The following is a 12,831-nucleotide window of genomic DNA, read 5'->3' on the forward strand; positions in this document are numbered from 1 at the left end:
AGTGAGTCCATCAACTCCAACGGCATAGCTGAGCTGCACGGCAACGACCTACGAACCTTACTCCTCGTCTGAAAAGTCTGGAACATAATACGTTGCAGCCCGAGAATGGGTCAGCACATGGAATATGCTGGCAATGTAACACAAAAGAGCAATAACAGAATAATGCTACCACTACATGCATATTTGGCTGGTGGAAAGCTCTATGGTTACAATTTTGCGAAAAGCCAATTTTTCCCTACTATAAAAGGAATCAGTTTTAATTTAACTATCATGGTGGTTGAAACATCATTTGAGAAGGTAACCCCAACTCAATGATCCCAATTAAAATACTTAACAACCCAGCAAGATTAATTAAGAGTGTTGAGATACATGTGAATACTCAAGTACTAGATACTCAGAATTGTCCATAACCGGGGACATGGCTAACCATGATTAGATTGTACACTCTGCAGAGGTTTGCGCACTTTTCCCCGCAAGACTCGATCGCCTCCGTTGGTTTCTCGCACTGCATGGTGTTTGAGAGACGGATGACCGAGACACAGTCTTTCAGAAGCATTAACTCTCTACTCCGGGCAGACCATACCAAACCTACAAACCCACTACCTGCTGATCCACCTCTTCAAGAGCTTCACGCAACTTACTCAACTATGCTAGAGCCCATAATAGCTTGCGGCTGCACACGGAAGTTTCTAGCATGAATAGACTCAGTTCCCTTTGAGCCTGGGTGGCGGTCCATAGGAGAATCACACGGTAACCCCGGGATTTCCAAAAATAAAACAGGCAATCACTGGATACCCCAGGTGCCTCAATCCACCCAGATGTGTATTAAAGTTGCCACCTTAAGTAAACCATTAATTAACAATCTCACATCTGTCATGAATATCACTCAAACCCAATCCACGTCTACGAGCATAGCATGGCAATATAAGCATAACGTAGAAGTAACTCCCAAGGGTTTGATAATAAAACAGGGTAATAGGTTCTACCTCATCAACTACTTCCCAACCCACAAGTTAAAAGCATCCTAATCATGCAATGTTTGAGGATTGAAACTAATGCATAAAACTGGGTATGTAAAGAGTATGATCAATGTGTTACTTGCCTTGCTGACGATCCGTGAATCCTAGAGACTCGTAGTAACACGCTTCACACTCCGGGAATTCTATCACAAGCAAACAATAACATACATAAGCAAAAAATCAAAGATGCACAAGTAGAACCCCAAATAAAAGAGTTTGACTGGAGAGTTCAACTTAAGAACTCCGGTTTGCAAAACGAATCAAATCAGACGAAGCAACGAAACTCAAACGGCTAAAGAAACAACTTCGTTTTACTAATCTGGATCTAAGTCAAATTTTACAGAAGAAAAATCTTGTTTGAGTTGATTATTCGGAAAGAGGGTTTCGAGATGAAACTCCAGGCGCTTGAATCGCCTGATTCCGATAAATGAGCGAAAAGATAAACAGGTTTGAATATCGGATCAGAAATCGCGATCGGAATAACCGCGGAATAAATCCGATAAAAAGAAAAACGACGAACGGCTAAACGAACGTTCGTTCGTTAGCAGAAACTAAACGGTGAACACGTTCGTTAGAATGAACGGACGAACGGACGTTCGCTAAGTAAATAAACCGAAGAAATAAACCGATCTATAAAAAAACGAAATAGGGTTTTTCTAAAAAAAACTGAAGGGTTTTCTAAAAAAACGGCGGCGGGGTCGGGTACCTCCGGCGAGGTCGTCCGGCCGGGCGGGCGGCTCCGGCGGGGCTCGGCGAGAGGCGGCGGGGCTCGAGATGGCTGCGGGGTGGCGGCGGGAGGCGGCGGCGGCGCTTGGGGTGACGGCGGCATCTCGGCGGCGGCGGATCGGGGCTCGGCGACGGGCTCCGACGGCGGCGGCGATGGTGGTGGGTGGTGGCGGGGTGGTGGTGTGGCGGCGGGGCGGCGGCATATATAGGGGGCGGGGCGGCTTGGGGAAGGGGGCGCCCAGGGTGGAGTCCGGCTCGGACTCCCCTCGGCGTCCGTGCTGCGCACGGCGGCGCACGTGGGGAGGCAGCGGCGGTGGCGGCTGGGCCGGCCTGCTCGGCTGGGCCTTCGGCCCAGTCAGCCGCGAGGGTTTTTTTTTAAAAAAACATTTCGCCGAAAGAAAAATTCCTAGAAAAATAAATAAAAATCTAAAAATTCCAACCCAAGTTTTCTCCGTCTAAATAAAATATTTAGAACAAGATGAACTTTTCTTGGCCCCTAAAATGCAATTTTTAAAACATGCAAATTTTTCTAGGACAAATAAAAATCCTGAATAAACTCAAATAAAATAAAAAATGATTTTAACATTTTTCATCCGATATTTCAATTTTTTTGGAGAAGTCATATTATCTCCCCTCATTTATTATTTTAGAAAGAAATATTTTCCGGAGAGAAAATAATTAAAATCAAATCCTCGTCTTCACTATTTGATAAAAATTTCAAATATGAAAATTAGAAAATCTCCAACTCTCTCCGAAGGTCCTTGAGTTGCTTAGGATCTCGAGGATTGCAAACGAAAAGCAATAAAATATGATATGCATGAATGACCTATGTATAACATGCCAAATTGGAAATTTGGGATGTTACAGAAAAGCTCGTAGGCATTAGATTGGTGATGGAGAATTATGCTGGATGCGATTATTCATGCAACAGTTATAACATAGGGTGACACAGAACTAGCTGCAATTCATCAATGTAATATAGGTATGTATTCCGAATATAGTCATACGTGCTTATGGAAAAGAACTTGCATGACATCTTTTGTCCGACCCTCCCATGGCAGCGGGGTCCTATTGGTAACTAAGGGATATTAAGTCCTCCTTTTAATAGAGTACCGGACCAAAGCATTAACACATAGTGAATACATGAACTCCTCAAACTATGGTCATCACCGGGAGTGCTCCAGATTATTGTCACTTCGGGGTTGCCGGATCATAACACATAGTAGGTGACTATTGACTTGCAAGATAGAATCAAGAACTCACATATATTCATGAAAATATAATAGGTTCAGATCTGAAATCATGGCACTCGGGCCCTAGTGACAAGCATTAAGCATAGCAAAGTCATAGCAACATCAACCTCAGAACATAGTGGATACTAGGGATCAAACCCTAACAAAACTAACTCGATTACATGATAAATCTCATCCAACCCATCACCGTCCAGCAAGCCTACACTGGAATTACTCACGCATGGCGGTGAGCATCATGAAATTGGTGATGGAGAAAGGTTGATGATGACGACGGCGACGGATTCCCCTCTCCGGAGCCCCGAACGGACTCCAAATCAGCCCTTCCGAGAGAGTTTAGGGCTTGGCGGCGGCTCCATATCGTAAAACGTGATGAATCCTTCTCTTTGAATTTTTTCTCCCCGAACGTGAATATATAGAGATGGAGTTGAGGTCGGTGGAGCTCCAAGGGGCCCACGAGGCAGGGGGCGCGCCCCGGAGGGCAGGCGCGCCTCCCACCCTCGTGGACAGAGTGTGGGCCCCCTGGCCTTGATTCTTTTGCTAGTATTTTTATTAATTCCAAAATAATTCTTCGTTGATTTTCAGGTCATTGCGAGAACTTTTGTTTCTGCACAAAGATAACACCATGGCAATTCTGTTGAAAATAGCGTTAGTCCGGGTTAGTTCCATTCAAATCATGCAAGTTAGAGTCCAAAACAAGGGCAAAAGTGTTTGGAAAAGTATATACGACGAAGACGTATTAGTTCTTGATCCTATCTTGCAAGTCATTAATCACCTACTATGTGTTATGATCCGGCAACCCCGAAGTGACAATAATCGGGACCACTCCCGGTGATGACCGTAGTTTGAGGAGTTCATGTATTCACTATGTGTTAATGCTTTGGTCCGGTACTCTATTAAAAGGAGGCCTTAATATCCCTTAGTTTCCAATAGGACCCCACTGCCACGGGAGGGTAGGACAAAAGATGTCATGCAAGTTCTTTTCCATAAGCACGTATGACTATATTCGGAATACATGCGTACATTACATTGATGAATTGGAGCTAGTTCTGTGTCACCCTATGTTATAACTGTTGCATGAATAATCGCATCCAACATAATTATCCATCACCGATCCAATGCCTACGAGCTTTTCACATATTGATCTTTGCTTAGTTACTTTACCGTTGCTATTGTTACAATTGCTACAAAACTGCTACTTTTACTTTTGCCACTGTTACCGCTACTACCATACTACTTTGCTACTAAATACTTTGTTGCAGATATTAAATTATCCAGGTGTGGTTGAATTGACAACTCAGCTGCTAATACTTGAGAATATTCTTTGGCTCCCCTTGTGTCGAATCAATAAATTGGGTTGAATACTCTACCCTCGAAAACTGTTGCGATCCCCTATACTTGTGGGTTATAAAGACTATTTTCTGGCACCGTTGCTGGGGAGCATAGCTCTATACTTTGAGTCACTTGGGATTTACATCTGTTGGTCACTATGAGGAACTTGAAAGATGGAAAAACTAAAATTTATCCCTCAACTACTAGGGGAGGTAAGGAACTGCCATCTAGATCTGCACTTGATTCTCCTTCTGTTTTGAGTAAACTTGTGACACCTAAACATGCTTCTGCTATTAATTCTGATATGCCGCATGTTGTTGATGATGCCACTTCTGCTATGCATGATACTTATGATGAAACTACTTCTATGCTTGATAATATTGTGCCACTAGGTGAATTTCTGGATGAACAACTTGCTACGGCTAGAGAGAATGAAATTATTGAAACTGATAATATTGATGAACATGATGATGAAGATTCTCCCCCTAGATATGAATTGCCTGTTGTGCCTGAGGGTTATGTTATGGATGAAACTGCTAGAGACTTTCTTGCTTGCAATGATAGGAATGATCTTAAGAAATTATTAGCTAAGCTGAAAGAAAAGTCTTTGAATGCTAGAATGAAATATGACCCTGCTTTTGCTACTTCACCTATCTGTGTTACTGATAAGGATTATGATTTCTCTGTCGATCCTAAGATAATTGCTTTGGTTGAATTTGATCCTTTCTATGGCTATGAATCTGAAACTATTGTGGCACATCTTACTAAATTAAATGATATAGCCACCCTGTTCACTAATGATGAGAAAACCCGCTACTATTATATCCTTAAATTATTTCCGTTCTCATTAAAGGGTGATGCTAAGACATGGTTTAATTCTCTTGATCCTGGTTGTGTGCGTAGTTCTAGGATATGATTTATTACTTCTCTGCTAAATATTTCCCCGCTCATAAGAAACAAGCTGCTTTAAGGGAAATATATAATTTTGTGCAAATTGAAGAAGAGAGTCTCCCACAAGCTTGGGGGAGGCTTCTCCAATTACTTAATGCTTTGCCTGATCATCCTCTCAAGAAAAATGAAATACTTGATATCTTTTATAATGGACTAACCAATGCTTCCAGAGACCACCTGGATAGTTGTGCTGGATGTGTTTTCAGGGAAAGAAATGTTGATCAAGCTGAATTGCTATTGAATAATATGTTGACTAATGAAAACAATTGGAAACTTCCTGAACCAACTCCTAAGCCAACTCCGAAGAAAAGGGGTATTCTATTTCTCAATCCTGAAGATATGCAAGAGGCAAAGAAATCTATGAAAGAAAAAGGTATTAAAGTTGAAGATGTTAAGAATTTACCTCCTATTGAAGAAATACATGGTCTTAATTTGCCGCCTGTTGAAGAAATACATGGTCTTGATAACCCGACACAAGTAGTAAAGGTAAATTCTCTATATAAATTTGATGAAGGTGATATTCCTCGTTACAAGTCTGCTAGCCAATGCTTAGATGAGTTTGATAATTTTATTGTTAAACTAGAAAACTTCAATGCTTATTTTGGTAGTCAATTAAAACACAATGCTTATATGATTGAACACTTGAGTGATTATATGTCTGAAGTTAAAGGTCAATTTTTAAACTTATTAGCAAACATGCTTGTATGGTTACCACTCAAGTAGAGCAAGTGCTTAAAGCTCAAAATGATTTGCTTAATGAATTAAATAGTAAGAAGAATGATAATGATGTTAGCGTTATGACTAGAGGGGGTAAAATGACTCAGGAACCTTTGTATCCTGAGGGCCACCCTAAGAGAATTGAGCAAGATTCTCAGAGAACTAATGTTGATGCACCTAGTCCTTCTAAGAGGAAGAAAAAGAAAAATGATAGGACTTTGCATGCTTCTAGTGACCTGTTGTAGACACACATGAGAATCCCAATGACATTTCTATTTCTGATGCTGAAACACAATCTGGTAATGAAGATGAACCTAGTGATAATGTTAATGATGATGTTCATGTTGATGCTCAACCTAGCGATAATAACGATGTAGAGATTGAACCTGTTGTTGATCTTGATAACCCACAATAAAAGAATCAACGTTATGATAAGAGAGACTTTGTTGCTAGGAAACACGGTAAGGAAAGAGAACCATGGGTTCAGAAACCCATGCCTTTTCCTACTAGACCATCAAAGAAAAATGATGATGAGGATTTTGCGCTTTGCTGAAATGATTAGACCTATCTTTTTGCGTATGTGTTTGACTGATATGCTTAAAATGAATCCTTATGCTAAGTATATGAAAGATATTGTTACTAATAAAAGAAAGATACCAGAAGCTAAAATTTCCACCATGCTTGCTAAATACACCTTCAAGGGTGGAATACTAAAGAAATTTGGAGATCCAGGAGTACCAACTATACCATGCTCCATTAAAAGAAACTATGTTAGAACTGCTTTATGTGATCTTGGAGCCGGTGTTAGTGTTATGCCTCTTTCTTTATATCATAGACTTGATTCGAATAAGTTGACACCTACTGAAATATCTTTGCAAATGGTCGATAAATCAACTGTTATACATGTCGGTATTTGTGAGGATGTGCCTGTTGTGGTTGCAAACGTTACTATTTTAACGGACTTTGTTATTCTTGATATTCCCGAGGACGATAGTATGTCGATTATCCTTGGTAGACCCTTTTTGAATACTGCAGGGGCTGTTATTGATTGCAACAAAGGCAATGTCACTTTTCATGTTAATGGCAATGAGCATACGGTACACTTTCCGAGGAAACAACCTCAAGTCCACAGTATCAATTCTGTTGGAAATATTCCATCGATTATTATTGGAGGTTTTGAATTTCCTCTTCCTACTGTCAAGAAGAAATATGATATTCTTATTGTCGGGGATGTGCATATCCCCGTTGAGTTAACTTAGTGCTATTCAAAAATTCTCCGGTTTCATGCGATTCGGAATGAGTTTGTTAACAAGACTTGATCAACCTTGTTAGTGGATTCCTTTTGATGAGCATGAGATGGATGAAGTTAGAAAGCACAACCTTCTGTACCCTCCTTTTACTTTCTGTTATTTAGGTTAAATAAAGCAAAAATAGTATATTCTGTCTGTTTTCTAAATTATCCGTGCAATAAAAAATACCCCGAAAATAATAGTTCTCCAAATGCCCTAAAAATGAAATATGTTTTTTTCTAGAATATTTGAGAATATCTCGCACTGAGAACACATCAGGGAGAGCAAGCACCTGGCCACGAGGGTCCAGGGCGCGCCCACACCCCCTGGGCGGGCCCTCCTGTCTCATGGGCCCCTGGTGGCCCCCCTCCACTTATTCCAGCCACCATATACTCCTTCTTCCTCCCAAAAAAATCACCAACCAGCTCAAGCACGAGTTCTAGCTCATCTTGCTGCGATTTTCGATCTCCTTGCTCAAAGCTCCACTCACAAAACTGCTTTGGGGGATTGTTCTTCGGTATGTGACTCCTCCAATGGTCCAATTAGTTTTTGTTCTAGTGCTTTATTCATTGCAAATTTTGACTGCCTAGGTGACCCTGTTCTTGAGCTTGCATGTCAAATTTATATGGTACCAAGTAGTTCTAATGCATGATATAGTCTCTAGGCACTTGTGGGAGTAGTTGCTATCGATTTTGTTGAGTTTGGTTCACTTTTATTTGAAGTTACTAAAAAAATTCAGAAATTTTTCAGAGGAAGAAATATGTTTAGGAAAATGTACCAAGGTGGTTCTTCAAGGAAGCAAGGACCCAGGCTCGCAATACGTGAGCCGGACCATGAACCACCAAGGGAAGCTCAAGTGCGGCCTTGTAAATGGCCGTCAGAAAACTTCATGGTTCGAGCAGGAATTAAGGAGGAATTTGACGCATATGTGCGTAACGCTGACTTGGAGGGCTTTGCGTCAGATAAGTGCCTCCAGTACTACTACTTACTGATTCCTTTGTGAGAAGATTTAAATTTACATCATCACGCAACTCTCACATGGTCCTGTTTGATCTTTATGATAAATCTTATACCATGGACCTAGAGGATTTTAATACTGCTTGTAAACTCCCGCAATGGGGTAGTGGTAGTGAACCTCGCAAATCTGAGTTTAGAGATTTTCTTGCTAGTATCACTGTGGGGGAATCTAGAGAAATAACAGAAGCTGCCATAGGGAGCATCCATTTTCCTGTTATACATTATTTTGCTCTCTTTATAGGTAGATGCATAAACGGTAAGGATGAGGCATGCCACATGTGTGTTCCTGATCTTACTATTCTCAAGAGTGTTGTATTAGGAGATAAACAATATAACTTGGTAGCCATTGTTGCGCGTAGGTTGCATAATAATGGTATAAGTGGAGATTTGTTTGGTGGAATTTATGCAACCCATTTAGCTAATTATCTTGAGGTACCCATTTGTGATTATGATATGGAATTGCCTCCTGCTTATCTAGATTTTAATTCTATGGTTCGCCATCAGTTTATTGAGAGGATTGAACAGCCTCTCCAGTACCGACTAATCTTTGACAGGTGTCGCGTTGTCCATATTGCTCTCCCTTCTCCTACTTTCTTTGACTTTCTGGCAAAGGGGAGATATGTCATAACCAGAGAGGAGGCAAACGAGTATGAGATGAGGGCGAGAGCAGCTCGCCTCCAAGCTGCAGCTCATGATGCAATAGCGGCTGCATCTCAGCACGACCCCAGTTAAAACTTCGGATATCCGCCAGCCCAGCCATGGGCATAGACCAACTTAGGCCAAAAGCCTAAGCTTGGGGGAGTACGTATTTCCCACCAACATTGCATTCATGTTCACACACTCATGCTAGTTGTCGGTGCTCATACTTTTTCATTGTACTATCCATGCTAGTTTATTTTCCTTTTTATGCCTTCTTCTTGTGTGTTTGAAAAACCTTAAGAAAAACCAAAAAAATAGTTGTAGCTTTTAGCTAGTTTACTTTCCATGCTTGCAGTATAGTAGTAATTAAAAAGAAAACCCAAAAAGATTTCTCATTCTTCTTTTGCTTGTTGGGAGCTTTCCCGTGTAAATAGTTCTATTTCTTTTCTTTGGGGGCCGAGAGGAGAAGACCATGATGAAAATGTTGAGTGGCTCTTATATGCATTATTGTTGATTTAACCAAGAGCCCATATTACCGTGTCTTATCCTTTGTATCAGATGCTTGCAGATTCCAGCTTAGTCCAATGCATGTGCGCTATTATTATTATACACACCGTTCGGTCGTGCAAGTGAAAGGCAATAATGATGATATATGATGGACTGATTGATATGAGAGAAGCTGGTATGAACTCGACCTCTCTTGTTTTTGTAAATAAGATTAGTTCATCGTTCCTGATTCAGCCTATTATGAATAAACATGTTTGCGATGACAATTAGAGATTATAGTTGCTCTTGCCATGCATAATTTTCTAGGACTTTATAATGGTTTACCTTGCGTGCCAACATGCTATTAAAATTGTTGTGATGTGGTATGATAGGGTGGTATCCTCCTTTGACTGATTCAAGTGACTGGACTTGGCACATGTTCACACATGTAGTTGAAACAAAATCAACATAGCCTCCATGATATTTATGTTCATGGTGGATTATATCCTACTCATGCTTGCACTCAATGTTTGTTAATTTTAATGCATGTTCATGACTGTTGTCGCTCTCTAGTTGGTCGCTTCCCAGTCTTTTCTAGCCTTCACTTGTACTAAGCGGGAATACTGCTTCTGCATCCACTTCCATAAACCCCAAAGTTATTCCATATGAGTCCACTATACCTTCCTATATGGGGTATCTATCTGCCGTTCCAAGTAAATTTGTATGTGCTAAACTCTAAACCTTCAAATGAAATTCTGTTTTGTATGCTCGAATAGCTCATGTGTCAACTAGGGATGTCTGTATCTTCCATGCTAGGCGGGTTATTGTCAAGAGGAGTGGACTCCGCTCCTCACTCACGAGAAAATGGCTGGTCACCGGGATGCCCAGTCCCATGCTTTAAGCAAATCAAATCAAAATAATTGCAAACAAAACTCCCCCAGGGCTATTGCTAGTTGGAGTCACTCGTTGTTTCGAGCAAGCCATGGATTGATGCTTGTTGGTGGTGGGGGAGTATAAACTTTACCATTATGCTTGGGAACCGCCTATAATGTGTGTAGCATGGAAGATATCGAGATCTCTCGGTTGTTATGTTGACAATGAAAGTATACCACTCAAAATATTATTTATCTCTATTTCAAAAATCGAGCTCTGGCACCTCTACAAATCCCTGCTTCCCCCTGCGGCCTATATATTTACTTTTATGTTGAGTCATCATCCTCTTATTAAAAAGCACCAGTTGGAGAGCACCGCTGTCATTTGCATCCATTACTATTAATTTATATTGAGTATGACTATGGCCGGATCTCTTTTACCATGAATTACAATGTTTAGTAAGTCCTTAATCTTCAAAGGTGCTCTGCATTTATGTTTTGCAGTCTCAGAAAGGGCTAGCGAGATACCATCTTGTTATATCATATTATGATTGTCTTGAGAAAGTGTTGTCATCCGAGTTTTGCCCTTATGAGTAAACATGAGACCTAAGTGTTATTGTGAATATGGTTAGTTTATAATCTTTGCTGAAAACTTGAATGCTGGCTTTACATATTTACAACAACAAGAGCAAACAGAGTTTGTAAAAGTTTTTCTTTATCACTTTCAGTTTGTCAATTGAATTGCTCGAGGACAAGCAAAGGTTTAAGCTTGGGGGAGTTGATACGTCTCCATCGTATATACTTTTCCAAACACTTTTGCCCTTGTTTTGGACTCTAACTTGCATGATTTGAATGAAACTAACCCGGACTGACGCTGTTTTCAGTAGAATTGCCATGGTGTTATTTTTGTGTAGAAATAGAAGTTCTCGGAATGACCTAAAACTTCACGGAGATTATTTTTGGAATTAATAAAAAATACTGGCGAAAGAATCAAGGCCAGGGGGCCCACACCCTGTCCATGAGGGTGGGGGCACGCCTACCCCCCTGGGCGCGCCCTCCTGCCTCGTGGGCCCCCTGGTGCTCCACCGACCTCAACTCCAACTCCATATATTCACGTTCGGGGAGAAAAAAATCAAAGAGAAGGATACGTCGCATTTTACGATACGGAGCCGCTGCCAAGCCCTAAACTCTCTCGGGAGGGCTGGTCTGGAGTCCGTTCGGGGCTCCGGAGAGGGGAATCCATCGTCGTCGTCATCATCAACCATCCTCCATCACCAATTTCATGATGCTCACCGCCGTGCGTGAGTAATTCCATCGTAGGCTTGCTGGGCGATGATGGGTTTGATGAGATTTATCATGTAATCGAGTTAGTTTTGTTAGGTTTGATCCCTAGTATCCACTATGTTCTGAGATTGATATTGCTATGACTTTGCTATGCTTAATGCTTGTCACTAGGGCCCGAGTGCCATGATTTCAGATCTGAACCTATTATGTTTTCATGAATATATGTGAGTTCTTGATCCTATCTTGCAAGTCATTAGTCACCTACTATGTGTTATGATCTAGCAACCACGAAGTGACAATAATCGGGACCACTCCCGGTGATGACCGTAGTTTGAGGAGTTCATGTATTCACTATGTGTTAATGCTTTGGTCCATAGTTTGAGGAGTTCATGTATTCACTATGTGTTAATGCTTTGGTCCATTACTCTATTAAAAGGAGGCCTCAATATCCCTTAGTTTCCAATAGGACCCCACTGCCACGGGAGGGTAGGACAAAAGATGTCATGCAAGTTCTTTTCCATAAGCATGTATGACTATATTCGGAATACATGCCTACATTACATTGATGAATTGGAGCTAGTTTTGTGTCACCCTATGTTTTAATTGTTGCATGAATAATCGCATCCGACATAATTATCCATCACCGATCCAATGCCTATGAGCTTTTCACATATTGATCTTTGCTTAGTTACTTTACCGTTGCCACTGTTACAATTGCTACAAAACTTCTACTGTTACTTTTGCCACTGTTACCGTTACTAGCATACTACTTTGCTACTAAATACTTTGTTGCAGATATTAAGTTATCCAGGTGTGGTTGAATTGACAACTCAGCTGCTAATACTTGAGAATATTTTTTGGCTCCCCTTGTGTCGAATCAATAAATTTGGGTTGAATACTCTACCCTCAAAAACTGTTGCGATTCCCTATATTTGTGGGGTATCACCCTGCCAGTCACAAACCTTCTCTTTGCGGATGATTCACTTATCTTGATGAAAGCCAACCAACATAATGCGGTGGCCCTAAAATCAGTACTAGATCTATACTGCAGCGTCGGGACAGTTGGTTAGCGTGGAAAAATCCAGTATTTTCTTTAGCCCTAATACAAAGGTAGAGATCAAAGAACAATTGTGTACAACTTTGAATATAATGACAGAGGCTTTGAATGATAAATATTTGGGTCTGCCAGCAAATGTGGGAGTTGATAAAACAGACTGTTCTATATTCCTTATTGAACATATCGTTAGGA

Source organism: Triticum aestivum, chromosome 5B (genome assembly GCF_018294505.1).
Source record: "Triticum aestivum cultivar Chinese Spring chromosome 5B, IWGSC CS RefSeq v2.1, whole genome shotgun sequence".
In the NCBI taxonomy this organism is placed as follows: Eukaryota; Viridiplantae; Streptophyta; class Magnoliopsida; order Poales; family Poaceae; genus Triticum; species Triticum aestivum.